Genomic DNA, 15,660 nt, shown 5'->3' with positions numbered 1-15,660 from the left:
GGAGTGTGGTGTTTACTTAGATGGCTTGTTATCTGAGCTCTCTCTGCACACCGGCAGTAAGTGAACTGTGTTTATTAAGGGCCTATTGCAAGGCCCCGGGGGACCTCTGATAAGGCGGAATCACAATCCTCCGGTGAAACCAGACACTTTGATTCTTAGGGTACTTTCTTATCTCACCTGAATTATAGCTATTTTTATATTTTTTCTTGTCCTTCAGAAAAAAAGGCTCTTCACGAGGCTTACATAATATGAGTTTATTCAAGTAGGTGCCCATTAGACAAAAATGACTTTTTACTCATCTTTATATCCTCTACATAGACTCTTTTAGTTCTTGCACAAAGCAGGCACTAAACAAATACATGCTTAATTCTACTGCATTCAAGAAGCTTACAGCAGAGAATGAGGTAATTGGAAATCCCTCCCATCAGAAAATCCTAAAATGTTGAGGCTATGTAAGGAAGTTGGGGGTAGTTGTTTTCTAAAGCGTCAAGACAGATCCTTAACTCCAAACCCATTTTTCCCGTGCCCAGACATTACCCCCCAATGGCATGAACCAGCTCAGCATGGGCCTCGCCAGGCCAGACTCAGAGTCAGGCTGGAATTTGAATCTGGGCCCCATTCCTTCCTCTGCCAGAATTCCTCTGTATCGTTGTGACTGAGGGCAGGTCATGTAACTATAACCGCTCTGAGCCTCGCTTTCCATGTCTGTTGACTGAAAGGGAACAGCAGTTCCTGACAAGGCTGCTGAAGGGTTGCTTGAGATGCTGCATGAAAACCAGTACACATTAGGGGCCAGCCTGGTGGCGTAGTGGTTAAATTTGCATGCTCTGCTTCAGCGGCCCAGGGTTTGCGGGTTTGGATCCCAGGCACAGACCTACACACTGCTCATCAAGCCATACTGTGGCGGCATCCCCCATACAAAATAGAGGAAGATCAGCACAGATGTTAGCTCAGCAACAATCTTCCTGAAGCAAAAAGGGGAAAGTTGGCAATAGATGTTAGCTCACGGCCAGTCTTCCTCACCATAAAAAAAAAAAATCAGTACATGTTCATATTACCTCAGCAGCACAGTCCTGCCAGTTACTAAACTAGGAACCTCAATGTGACCTGATTTCCCACTCCCTATGTCCTGCTAACCATCAAGTTTTGCCAATCAACCTGCTGCATATTCTCTCAGATTCGCTCTCTCTTCTCAGTCCAAACAGCCAATGCCTCAAATTCTCCACTTACTGCATCTCACCTAACTGCTCACACCCATTTCCCGCATCTCTCTCTTCAATCATTTTGAACAGAACTGACACTGTTACCTTTATAGACAAAAATTGGTTTCACTCTTCTGCTAAAAAAAAGGAGTCAAGTGGCTTCGCACAATCTAGAGGTTCTGAAGCCCAGGACACTCTAGGTCCTTTACCCTCCAGCCGCTACTCACGCTACCAAACCCATTGCCTACAACTTCCCCCACTTGGTGTCACGTTGCCAGCACCGCCTCCAGGCCTCGGCAGAGGCCACCTCCTCGGGTAGGATGCCTTTGCCGCTTCTCTGGGTAGCAAACTCCTACTTAGTCTTCAAAACTCAAGCATCAATAACCACAGGGAAATCTAGTTGTACACTTTCCTATGCTCATACTTCTATTGCAGACCATTTTAAATTCTGTTTGTACATATTCTCGAGATCTCCAGGGTAGAAAGGAAATCCTCTTTATCTCTACAACGGTTATAAAGCTGACCACAGCGCCCAAAACCAAGCCGATGCTCATGACATTTTGTGGGTGTGTAACGAATGAATGAAAATGAAAATAATAAAGTTCACTATTGTTGCTGATTCATGGAATTTGTCTCATAAGAGATAATATAAGCTAAATAGGAAATAAGTTATAGAAGCTTCTGATAATTTGAGAGGTGCTAAACTTACAACAGGTTATTGTGTGAAACTCAAAAAAGTGGGACAGTATATCTTTAGTCTTTCGAGGTGGACATCATGGACATCTGCTGGCATGGCTGCCGTAAATAGACAGGGTGTGCTGGATGGCCCAGGGGCCTGGTACAAGGACGCATCTTTTCTGTTCTTAAGAACCCAAAAATGTCCTGGTAAGAAGGACACAGCACATTACTCAGGAGGGCCTCTTTCCTCTGGAAACATGTGGAATCGGTTTGGTTGGGATACATTCTGATCTGAGAAGAGGAATGGTACAGACCCTTGCTTCTCAAACCTTAATAATGTGCACACGAATCACCCAGCTTTCCTGCTGAAACGCAGGTGCTGATTCAGTAGGTCTGGAGCGGCCCCGAGGCTCGTCCCGTCTAACAAGCTCCAGGAGATGCGACTGCTGACAGTTCACACGCTGCACTTTGAGCAACTCTGCCTCTCCCAGTCCTATGACCTGTCAGTGGCGACAGCAGCACCCCCATTTTCATCTCTGGGATTCTCACTCTTTGAACTTTCTGACTTCTAATTTTCATTCATTACGAAAGTTTACTATTTTAAACATCTATTTAGGGAGAAGCATGGATGAAATACAGATTGTCCATATCTTTTCTTCCTTTTACTTTGGGAGCTATTACTATATCCACATGATTTCACAGCTTTCTCTCTTCTGTACTTTCTTTGCATAAAAAAAAAAATGCCACGGGGACTATGTCTATGTTTATCTTAAAGCCTGGTAATAGACTAGTGGAACTTTAGGAGATTGTGACCAAATTCAAAGTTACACCAAAGTTTCTAATTTGTTCATATACTTAATAGAGTTTGTGTACTAACAAGTAAGATGCTATCAAGAAGAAATCGTTCAGGGGCTGGCCCAGTGGCACAGCGGTTAAGTTCTCACGTTCCGCATCTAGGCGGCCCGGGTTTCGATGGTTTGGATCCTGGGTGTGGACATGGCACTGCTTGGCAAAAGTCATGCTGTGGTAGGCGTCCCACATATAAAGTAGAGGAAAATGGGCATGGATGTTAGCTCAGGGCAAGCCTTCCTCAGCAAAAAAAAGAGGAGGATTGGCAGTAGTTAGCTCAGGGCTAATCCTCCCCCCCCCCAAAAAAAAGAAGAAGAAGAAATCGTTCATTATTACCATAGAATAACAAATATCACAGACTAAAGAAGTAGCATTGATTCCACGGGCCCAATCCCATGTTTTCCCAAATATCTGATGGTCCTGAAGCTTCACCCCCCTCATCTCCCCTGGCAGTTATTTGATATGACAGCATTAAAGCCTGTCTCCTCTCGCAGAGGATGTGAGGAGAGGAGTAAGAAATTGTCTTGTTCTTGTAAAAAGAAATAAGGTAAAGTAACGTTTTCAAATCTGTATTTCTTCCACCATCCCTCTTACAAAATTCAAGGCCAATGAGCGTGGATTTTGAACATGGGAACTCAGAGGAGCCGCGTCTGGAGAGATGAGATAATATTCTCCAAGGACACTGGCTCCTGACAATCTGGTCGTTGAGAGAACCTAGTAGAAAGGATGGTTAATATATCACTTCCTTTTCTTTCTCAGTCTCGATCTCTCTTCCATCTCATGTCTCAACATCTCAGGTGAGCTCTTCCCACATCCTGGGTTCCTGTCAATACAAGACTGGATTTTCCTACAAATACTGGAATTTAATTTTTGGCCTGTTCTTTACTCTTTTCCATCCCCCACTGTCGTGTAATTTTTATGTCTCTATGCATATATATATTCACTCATTCATTCATTCATTCATTCAAGTTTTGGGACAGTTAAAAGGTTGCCAAACTAAAACAGCAAACGCTCACTGGACTTAGTGCCAGAAGATTTAGGCTGAGGAAGTTCTGACTGAACCGTGATTGGCTTTGTACTTTGAGCAAGTCTCCTAATCTCTTTGAGTCTCTCTCTGTGTCCTCATCTATGAAATGAAGACAATTATTCCTAGGACTGTTATGAGATTAAAAATAGTGGATGTGAACGCTCTTTTAAAAGTAAAAAAAGTTCTATTTATCTACAACTAGTATAAACCAGCTTCTCAAAGTAGTTGCAAAATTTTTATTCCACAACAAAAGACACGTTTTGAGTTGCTCTTAAAACAGGGATATGACAAGGAGTTTCAGCATCAGATTATTCTATTTACTTAATCTATCAGGCAAAAGGTCAGGTTCCTATTTAATCAGAGACCGCCTAGAAACATAGAGGAAAGGCCAAGATGTTGGGTTTTTAAAAATAATCAAAGAAACAATGGGCAACTCTTAATTTTCTTTTCGTTAGCCTTGATACACCATAGCTGAGGCCATCACTATTATTTAGTAAACAAAGCTGGATTAAAACTGGTTCAGGCTTTTTAGGCACGAGGTCCAGCAGAGGATGGAAGGTGCACGTGTTGAGATTAGAGAGTGGAGGATTAGGCTCCGTGCCTGGGATGTTCTGCATTATTATTTCTGGATTAAGAGATGATTAAAGAACAAGACACTCAAAAGGCAGACGATGCGGACAGACTCCACAGCCACTTTTAATGAAGAGTTTATAGCAAATTATGATGAAATAATACAAGCATATAAGCCTACAACAATTAGGGAGATGACAAACCACAAAATGCTGACCCAAAATGGGAATTCAGACACAATCATTTCATCCCTTTCCCCCCAAAGAAAGTAAGATATAGAGTTAGGTATGGTTTTTCTTTTTTTAAATTTTTTTTTTTAAAGAGTGGCACCTGCACTAACATCTGTTGCCAATCTTCTTTTTCTTTTTTTCTCCTTCCCCCCAAGGCCCCCCAGTACATAGTTGTATATTCTAGTTGTGAGTACCTCTGGTTGTACTATGTGGGAATGCCACCTGAGCGTGGCCTGACAGGTGGTGCCATGTCTGCGCCCAGGATCCGAACCGGCGAAACCCTGGGCTCCCGAAGCGGAGCACACAAACTTCACCACTCGGCCTCGGGGCAGGCCCCTAAATTGTTTTTTAAGAGAAGCATTAAGGAGAGCTTCAGCTGGTGAGCGTTGGAGGTCAGCAATGTTCAGTGGACGCTACACAAGATAGAGTCTGCCAAGAGAAAAAGATGTTTCGAGACTAACTCTTTGTTGTCACTGCTTTGTAAGTGTGAATAAATTCTAACTGATATTTTTTAATTATAGGCTGAATTTGGTGGCTGACGTTTTAATATATGTGTGTGTAGGTATAAATACTTTCACTGTCTGAACTGAGAAATACTCGTTATGTCTTAAAGGGTTTGAAACTGTTAGAATATTTGGAATATCCTATCATAAGTGTCTATAACAGTGCTCATTTCCACATTGAGTACAGTTTCATCCAGTTTTTTGGAAAAAATCTTAGAACTGATCTAACTTCAAATCCTACCTCTAAAAAATGCCACGTTATTAATGGAATAACTGTAGAACTGAATTACTATTAATTACTACTAATTTAAAAAGAGATGCCGTGGCATATTGATTTTTCAGCGTTGTACCTACCATACATAATTGGGATACGTTTCAATATCATGGGTCATCTGTCTCTCATCAACTTATAACTCATTTTTCTAATCCTTAATTTTCGTATTAGACTCTATTTACTGAAGAAAATGTTTTATTATTTCCTTTTCCAGGCAACTTGTCTCCAAAGTATGTTAAAGAGTTTGTCTATTACACACGCGCGCACACACACACACATATCAGACTCAATAAAGAGTGTATTGTGGGGCATTTTTAAACCTGTGTTTGAATGGCTGGTCAGCTGGACTAATTAAGAGGAGGGTTGAAGAAAGGAAAAGAAATTTGCTTTCAAGAGTTGATTCCATGGCTAGAGACAGAATTAATAAAGCAAAGAGATAAACTAGCTGCCTTTTGTGATTGGAGTGAATCTGTGCAAATGGTGGTTGGTGGTTGGGGGTGTGGGGGAGGTTTACACCAGAACTTACATATATTCAGAAATTGACACCCCATTTCACTTTCAACAATTTTCCCTATTAAAAAAGCCTTTAATTTTCTAGAAGGACAGGTGTGGGGCATTATACACCTATATATCACAGCTAGCCCTTTGTCTTATTTTGAACCAGAATATTTTTACTCTCAGAAACAAATTGTTTCGGCATGACCTTAAACACTGATTTAAAAGTCAAAAAATGTAATCATTTTTTCCTAGAAAATTCCCTAATAAGTTAACTATTACCAAAACAAACAAACATTTAATACAGAAGCAGCCTATGATTAAGTTCTTGGGGATTTAGACTAAATTAATGATATTTTTGAATCATTAAATTGTAAAAAAGTTCTAAGCAAACTGCGTTCTTTCAAATTAGTTTGGCAATTAATCTCAATTTAAAAAATTTTAGACATTTCCATCAATTTTGCTTCCAAAACCAAAGAGTTGTCACTTTATTTTAAAAGTTTGTGAGTTTAGGTAAGTCTCTTAACTGAAACTGAGTCTCAGATTTCTTGGAGTAGGAAGATATAATATCTTCCTCTCTGGGTTCCTGTGAAGATTAAGGAAAACGATGGACGTGTTAGTATCTTGTAAACAATCGAAGGCTATACAAAGTTTAAGATTATTAATAAATAGAATCATTTCCATCCACACTGTGAAATTCAAACTTTAACATAAGTTAAATTCAACTTTAACATGTTAATAACTGACAGCCTTACGGAAAAACAAAATTTCAAATAAAAAATTCAAAATGTGGGGCCAGCCCAGTGGCACAGCAGTTAAGTTTGCACATTCTGCTTCAGTGGCCCGGAGTTCACTGGTTCAGATCCCAGGTGCAGAGGTGAGCACCGCTTGGCAAGCCATGCTGTGGCAGGTGTCCCACATATAAAGTAGAGGAAGATGGGCACGGATGTTCACTCAGGGCCAGTCTTCCTCAGCAAAAAGAGGAGAATTGGCAGCAGATGTTAGCTCAGGGCTAATCTTCCTCAAAAAAAAAAAAAATTCAAAATGTAACACAATATACATTTTTATGAGAGCTTAAGAAGGTTGGATAACTTTTTTTAACTCTTAGTATCCTGAAGTTTCCAGAACATAATAAAATATAATATCTATTTATTGGTAGCAGAAGAATTATGAAATGTTTATACAAATAACTAAGACATCTTGAAGATACTGGTGACTAATTTATTTGAGGGATCTTTCAGCTTCATATTCACCTCCTTTCAAGACCTCTGGCCCTGTAATGTGTTGTCTCCAAATCTCTTAGAATTGCGATTAAAATATATATATTTCATATACATAAAATAACAAAGCACTCTATACTGGGACCAGTATCATAGTTCATTATAGCGGATGAAATTGTATATTTCAAATCTTTTCCTGGTTAATTTGTGGGCAGGGCTGACTTCTTGTCAGAGCTGATTAGAATGTCATTGTTTTCACTTTGTATTATTTTTACTTCATAGAAGCTGTCACCTGTGCCATTTTTTTCATTCTTTTTCTTTATTTATTTTTTGCTGAGGAAGATTAGCCCTGAGCTAACATCTGTGCCAATCTGCCTCTATTTTATATGTGGGTTGCTGCCACAGCATGGCTAATGACTGGTGTAGGTCTGCACCAGGGATATGAACCCATGAACCTGGGCTGCCAAAGTGGAGCATGCTGAACTTAACCACTACACCATGGGACCAGCCCCCACCTATGCCATTTGTTATTGTTCAATGATCATGTGATATGCTGAGTAAGAGTGCCTTTGTCAATAGATACATTAAAAATATTAACAAAACTTCTTTGCCTTCTTTATATATGAGAGTAAATATAAATAGACCTCCTGATATTTTCTCCTTTCATCATAATAAGACATCTTGTGCACCATAATCAGGCAAAGAGGACACTCCTTCCTAGAGACCTCTGCTTTACTTGATTGACACTATCAGAAGCTGGGTACTTGTTCAGCATGATTTTCGAGGCAATGGGAAACTTCCATCTCAATTGTTTAAAAGAGTATCCTGCATCTTTTGTTTCACTTAAAAGACAAGTTTTTAAAGACAAATACTCACTGGACCTCGTTCTTGCAAAGGTAATCTCGAATGTCCTTTCCAAGTCCTTGACATCAAGATTCTATGTCATAAATTCACACCAAGATAGAAGGAAGGTGAGTTACATAATTTGTGGGGCCCAGTATAAAATGAAAATTTGTGAGGTCCCAGTGCTAGGTCTCTTGTTCAAAAATTAAGAATTTCAAGATGGTGGCAGCAGAGCAGTCAACTAAGCACAGGGCCCTGCTACAGGCAGCCCATGAAGCTGGCTCTGGGTATAATTTATAGCAGAGAATAGGAAACCAGGAGTCAGTTATCAGAGGAAGAGAATAAAGAGCAGGCATATACTAAAGGTAGGCTGCCCAAAGAAGGAGAGGCTACGAGATCCAAAGATACAGATCACCCCTTTCTAAAATTCGGTCTTAAGCCAGGCTCCTTCCAATCTGGCTTTATCTAGCTACTAACATCTTTGAAAGATATTAGGTGATATCAGCTTACCCTGTTTCCCATCCCAGGAGTATTTTTATATTTATAGGGGACACTGAAAAATGAAATTAAAGATGAAGAACCATATTTTTGCAGGTAGTGTTTTAGTATCTTGAGAGGCCTTGGCAAGAAGTGGAGGTAGGGTGGCTTCCCCAGTACCACTCAGGCCATCTCTCAAGGGACCTGTCTGTTAGTTCATCTGATCTTGCCACTGCCATCATTCGAGTGTTACATTTTTATCTCCCACTTAAGAGGCAGTTCTATTTTTTCATTAAAAAAAGGAATATATTTTCATAGCACATTTTAGCAAACTTTAAAGGATCACCCCTAAAACAGAGATAGCTGAAACTTGGGGGCACCAAGAGATAAAGGCTTGCTGCCTTTTCTTAGTTGGCCAGGTGTTTCAGCGAGCACTGCTGTTTCTGATCTCTCTCACCACTGCTGGCAACAAATCTCTCTTCCATTACAGGATCCACTTACTTCTGAATCAATCCCAATTTGAAGCTTTTGATAATATCAGTGAATGCTGTAATTTAATATGAAATTACAACATTTACTGAGCGCTATCAACATATGAATAATATTTAGATTTAAATCTAGTGTATCCTTATGCGTAAAAATGTATTTATTATTTGTCTTTAAGTGTATTTTAAACAAGATAGCTAAAATGGATCAAGTACATTTATGTGTGTGTATGCGTGGTTTTTTTTTTGTATGACTGATAATTTAATCAGAAACACGTTTTATTACTGGAATAAAATGCATAATGTTACACTTGGCAATGCCTATGCACTTAGAGTACATATGACCTGAATAAAAAAGAGCAATCGAAGCCATCTCCTAGGTTCATAGGATCGCTATGGTTTGCTTTTCACTACAATGTGCTATGAATTGTAACCATCTATACTCCAGGAGCCACCTAACGCTTGCAGCACCTAAGTTGGAGAAATTAATCCTAAATAAATCAAGCCTTTTTACACTAGCTTTTTCTTTTTAAACATAAATATTTTCAAGTAAGTACCACAATTTTGCCCTTCATTTTGTCGGTCAACTGTCCACGTGTGTTATCTATCTTTGTATATAAACACTTGTTCATAGTTTCTATCTTATAACTTAAGATATAGTCATGCTGATTTCAAAAGCAAGATATCACACATTACAAATCTTTCCAAGTATGAGTTTAGTGTTTACTACTTTTTTTAGAAAATGATAAACTTCAGTCTCATATTTTATCTAGATCTGTGTGTATAAGGACACTGCCTCAGCGAACAAGATGTAGCTATGATGATTTTTAGTTGTTGATAAAACACCTATTTAAATATAGTCCATATTTTTGGCTTTGGCTTTAGATTGTGGAATAGAAGTTCTCTGAGCACACAGCTGGATGAAGAGGGTGTTTACCTTGATTCCACGTTAGGGAGAAGAAACACTGAGAGACAGAAACTTGTACTGTCGCCATCTACTTCAGTCAGTCACCACTATTTGTGATATTGGCTGAAATCATTCCAATTAGAAAACAGACAAGAGTATATGATGCTAACTCAGTTGTTATTTGGTCATTATATTCAAGCCCTCCATTTTGCAGAGGCAGCGGCTCAGAGTTCCACCCAAATGAGCTGATTTCCAATCGTGTGTAATCATGTTTTCATTGAGTTCCTTCCAAACTTTATATAACCCCATTATTTCTAAAAATGTTTTTTCTTTCATAACTATATAAAAGGCAGCAAATTCTTTCACCAGAATAATTAAAAGAGACATTTGATAAGTTAGCTATATACTTTCTGCCATATTTTTTAAAGAAAAGATTCATTTCAGAGTTTTCACAAGTGAAACTAAAAATAAATATTTCAGAGAAATATATGAAACATTAAATATGTGTCATGTTCAATATGCTACAGGAAGAAATTAACAAACGAAAACCAAAAACTATTCACCAACTTTCTAAAAGAAATTAGTTTCCAAACGATCCGGAAACTATTGAAGGAATAATGACATGTAATACTGGAAGTTTCTATACTTATAAACTTGAGGTCTGTGGACTTTAAAGTGGAGTTTAAATCAAATCTAGCTGAGTGAGTTCTTAAAAAAATTGACATTGTAACAGGACCCAATATCCAGCTGTTCTGTGGTCAAATCTGTCTCTTCATCCCAAAGGGAAAAGTGTGCAGAAACATATTGCTAGTTCGCTTTTATTCCACACTGATCAAATACCTTACCTTTAGTTTTCAAATGCAAAACGAGCAACCCTTTTTTATTTTGGGTGAATTAATATTATGTATTTCATATTTTCCAAATATTTCAAAACACTAAAATGTATGGAGTGGTTCATTTGCAGCTTTTAGCAAAATACCAAAAGGAAGGGGGAAGGTGTAGGTAGAGTATCTGCAGGCATAGGAAGTATGTTTAGGAAGTAAGCAGCTGAGAATATACCTGGGTTTGGCACTGGCTTGGGCACTAGTGGGCTACAGAATAGCAAATGTCAGTGTCATCTCAGAAGTGGCAAGACACACAGGAATCTGTACCCACCTTCAGACAAACACAGACTCACACTAAAATGGTGTGGTTTTTCCCAGAAATACAACTGAATTTCTAGTCAACAACCACTACATGATGCAATAAAATATTAGCAGTTTGGTTTTTCCATGTCATACTATGTGATTCTTTTTTATCCACAACAGTAACAATAACAACAGCAAAGTATTTACTTTTCTTCCCAGGTGGAAATTAACATGTGGAAGCATGCCTGCATGCATTCTGGGTGTCAATGAGCATCTGTAACATACTGGAAGAATAAAGCAGACTTTAGCCTAACTTCAGGGTATAAATTGCAGAGTATTTTTTAATGGAGTATTTAAATATTGGAGGACTTAAAATCAGTTTCCAAAGCAAATATTTGGTGTGATTTACTATTCAACTATAACTCGTTTGACTGTTACTTCTGCTACATGATTGTGAACCAAAAGGGGAAGAATACATATATTCTTCAGAATAATTGCTCTAAAATAAATATTTAGAGGTTTAGATACTGTTTCAAGGTCAAATGAATAAACTGAATGATATTTGTAGGTTAAGCTTTCCTTTGACCCAATACAGATGATTATACTTTCTTTCTGGTGACTGGCTGATGGCAACTGACCCTAGCAAGGTCCATTCATTACCAGGCTGCTACTCTGCGTGCACAGCTCTCCAAAATAAGACCTGACAAGAAGACATGGAGCAAAAAAAGAGTGAGAGAGCACTGCTTGGTCACTAGAATCCACCACCTTGTCACTGGGAAAACTAAGGAAAAGAGATTAAAACAATTTAGATCAGTGCAAATTATGTGGACTTCACACTACTCCTACGCGACCTGTTAATTCAGGGATAACTTTTCTATTTCCAATATCTCCTCATCCATCATAGTAAAATGAAAAATAAGTTCTGTCCTAGCAACAATGACAACAGGAACAGAATCAGTTTTAAAACAGAAATTCTGACCTCTAAATAGACTGAATAGAGCTACTATAGAAATGAACATAGGAATCTAACAGACAAGATACATTTCATTTCTACCTTTCCCCCTTCATTTCAAACAATTTGTTAGAATTTCACAACACATTTTTCTCCCCTGTCACACAGAGAGTGGTCAACAAATCCAAGCAAGAAAACTAAAATCTGAATTGCTAGGTTCCTGAAGCAGATTGAAAAAGTCGCTACATGAAGTTTTCTGAAGACTGACCCAGCGTGGCTGCTTCGAATCAGGTTATGATGTTGCTCTTTCCTCTCTAACACTCTTCCTTTACCTGAATGCTCAGTAGACCCAGGACAAATAAACTGAGGGTCCCGGCTTCCCTCATTCTTAAAAGGATATTTTTCAGTTATACATTTTGTTACATCTTAAGAGATAAAAGCTGAATCTGCAAGTGATTAAAAGATGTTTTATATTCACTGTTTCATTTCTGCTGAAATAAATGTGTTATTTAAACCACACATAATTCATAGCAATTTAGGCCCATTACAAGGTTCTAGCTTCTTTTTTTACGATAGTTACTAATTAAAACAGAGTGTTACTGCCACATCGAGCCTGCAAGTTTGACATACAGGTTTAATGAATAAAATGTTCTGACATAGAAATCAAAACAATAATACAGACAAAGCTGTAAGCTGTTATGTTTCGAGTGTGTGGTAAAGATTAAGGACATTCACTAACGTTGAGAATTGTGCAGAGAAAGCACTTGTAATTTTCTTCTTTAAAGAAAGAAGTAGAGGATTTTGGAGAGGAATCTGAAATAGTACAAATTTCTCTAACTTCTGAGCCTCTCATTCCCAGCTGACCCCTCCCCCCCAGAATTTAAACTCATCAGAGTCACTTTTAAAGGATAAATGACGGGATATTTTAATATAATCCTGAATATAGGTTTAGATTGAAAATGGGAATTGGGACCATAATTAATTATGTTGCCAAGTTTTTTGAACTTTAAGAAGGAAGGGTGAGGCAAATGAGGACATTTCATACGACTGCAACCTTCTAAAAGTTCATGGGTTAAAACTTTGGGAAAATGACAGTATCGTTTTGACATCTGATTAATCCCATATGCAGAATGAGTGTGAAGAATTAATAGCCTTTTGGTGTTTTCACTTTCCGTAACCACTGTAATAAGAGACTGACATAAAATCAAAACCAAATTTAAACTCAGTTTTCAGCCAGGGTTACGGCCTTATTAGCTCTCTTAATAAACAATAATGAATAATAATAAATACCTATCGCCCTCAGTACCCTTTCCTCTGTACGCATATTTGCTCTCTCATCCATCCATCACATCTTTCAGGATAATAAAACAATACAATCCCATCAAATCCTCACCACCGCTCCCTCCGGAGGGATGTTTTATCGTTACTTCTGTGACCCCAAGGAGGATCTGACTTGTTTCAAGGGGGCGGAGAATGGAGCGGGGTCCTATTTATTTCCATTGACGACTCTCCTGGTTCTCACAGGCGCTCAGGGACCGGGTGGGAGGAGGACAAGGGGGGGCGGGGTGCGGAGATTCCCTCCTTCAGAAAAGAAAAAGGGTTCAGGAAGCGAGGCGGGGTGGGGGGTGGGGGGTGGGGGGTAGGAGTAGGGGGATGGAGGGGGAGAGGGTAGTGTGCTCGGAGAGATGAGCAACTCAGTGAAGAAATAAAGTGTTTTTTGTGATTTAGCGGGATCGAAAGATGAGAAGTAAACAAATTTACCAACCCAACTAAGTTGCTAAAAAGAACTTTGTTTATAAAAAGAAAAAAAGAATCAAACCCACAGACATTTTTTCAGGTTCATTTCCCGCTCAAGGTCTTGGTTTCAGGGAGCTCCTCGTACCGGAGCAGGAGATGGACAGCGCCCCGAAGGGGACCCGGCCCGAAGGACAGCTCAGCGCCAGCGCAGAGGTGCTCGCGGCAAACTCCGAGGGCCTCGGCGACCCGCGCGGAGCCCGTGCGGGGAGCTGCGGGGGCCCCTCCCATCTCGGCCTCGGGCGGGGGTGCAGGGAGGAGAGGGCACGAAGGGCGCACAAAGAAACGAAACCGCACCCCAAATTCAGCAGTTTGCGAGGTGCCCCAAGAGAACAGCTGGGACCCGGAACCACTCGTCCGGATTCCCGAGTGTCAGGGCCGCCCCAGCTCCCCGCTCAGTCCTGAAGGCAGCGGGGACTAGACAGAAGCCCGCCTGGCCCACAGAGGGGCTAGGGCACCGTCGCCCCGTCTGGGAAGAGAGGGAGCGGTCCCTCGGTGGAGGCTCTGCCCTCCCGGCAAAAGTAGGATCCGGTCCCAGGCCACCCTGCTCTGTTCCAGGAAGTTTCTCTAATGATGCTCGCCTCCCATGCAGAGGACGAATGAGGAGCCAAAGCGGTGGGGGGTCGGCCGGGAGAGGCGGCTCGAGCTCCCCGCGCCCAGGGCTGCGCGGCCCAGGGCCCCCAGCCGAGAACCTGCGCCCGCCCTGCCCGCGGGCGAGCCCCGCGCACTGCGCAGCGCCCGCGCTCCTCGCCCCACTCGCAGACGCGCCCGGCAGGACTTTCTCTAGCGGCGGGCAGAGGGCATGGACCCGCAGAGGGAGGCAGCAGGTCTCCCGGCCGGCGAGCAAGGTCAGAGTCCAGGCCAAGCCGGGGATAAAGGCTCTGCAGCTCCCCGGACTCCGTCTCACCCTGGGCACCCGGACCCCCGGGTCCCCGGCCTGGGCACTGTCTCTCCACCTCCTCCTAACGCCGCTCGGGCCGCGCAGCCACGAAGCCAGCCTGGAAAACCGAGGGAGACCTGCTCCACGCCCCTCACGCCCTCAGCTCCTCGGGACAGGGCGCCCTCGCCCAGCGGTGACCGAGAACCTCGCTGGGCCCCTCCGAGTGAGAGGACGCGCGCCTTCACCCCCGTCGCAGACGGGCCCTCGGGTGGGAACGCTTCCTGTGCCAGGTCTCGGGGTGGCGGGCTAAGGCGTCGGGGATGCTTTCCTCTCTCTACTTACCTTAAAAAAAATGTTTGTTTTTCCTGGGGGGAAGAGGAAAACTCCCTCTCGGGGATGTGGCGTGCGAAACAGTCCAAGCGCCCGGCTCCGGCCAAGATGCTAAGCACCGGTACTCAGGAACCGAAGGGAACGGAGGAGGAAGGAGGAGGCAGATAAAAGAGAAAAATTAAATCGGTCGAAGTGTCCCAACTTTGTGGTCGGCGCTGCAAACTTCAAAGGCGAGCGAGGGCTGGCGGCGCGTGGGCGCCGAAGTTGCTGCGAAGTGGAGCGGGGAGAAGCGCGGGGCTGGGGATCCCGGGCAGCGCAGGGCAGCGGCGGGAGGTCCTTTTAAAAGGCGGGCAGCGTGCGGGGCCGGCCGGCGGGAGGATGCTGCGGCGCGAGCGGGGCTGGCGCGGGCTCGGCGGGCGGGTGGCCGCTCGGGGCACGGGCGCCGGGCTGGAGCGCGGCGCAGGGACTGCCGGGCGCACCGGGCGGCGGCGGCAGCGGCGGGTGCGAGGTCGCTTCGCTCCGCTCTCTCGCGGCTCCGAGCGGGGAGTGTGTGTTCGCTCCCGAGTGTCACCGCTGAAGCCCGGAGCCGCTCCCCCGCCCGCCCCACCGCTGCCCGCCCGCCCCCTCCCTCCTCTGCCCGCTGCCTCCCCCGCCCGCTGCCTCCCCCTCAGTTCCTCCCTCCCTCCCTCCCTCCCGCTGCGCGCCACCGCGCGCGCGCGCATACACACACACACACACACACACGCACACACTTGCACACACTCGCACACTCCCTACACCCGGCGACCCAGCGCTCCCCGAACAGGGACCCTCGCGG

General features: G+C 42.8%; 1 protein-coding gene across 1 annotated transcript in view; it reads right to left on the bottom strand.

The window, feature by feature from the left end:
* Positions 1 to 15,451, bottom strand: part of NDNF (neuron derived neurotrophic factor) — a 40,549-nt gene extending 25,098 nt beyond the window's left edge. Inside the window, exon 1 of the mRNA XM_023636625.2 lies at positions 14,856 to 15,451. The gene's annotated coding sequence lies outside the window, so the exon portion shown is untranslated. The remainder of the gene's footprint in view (positions 1 to 14,855) is intronic.
* Positions 15,452 to 15,660: the final 209 nt, after the last annotated feature.

Source organism: Equus caballus, chromosome 2 (assembly GCF_041296265.1).
Source record: "Equus caballus isolate H_3958 breed thoroughbred chromosome 2, TB-T2T, whole genome shotgun sequence".
Lineage (NCBI taxonomy): Eukaryota > Metazoa > Chordata > Mammalia > Perissodactyla > Equidae > Equus > Equus caballus.
Note: the sequence above shows the minus strand (reverse complement) of the source record. Positions and strands in the feature narration are given on the sequence as shown.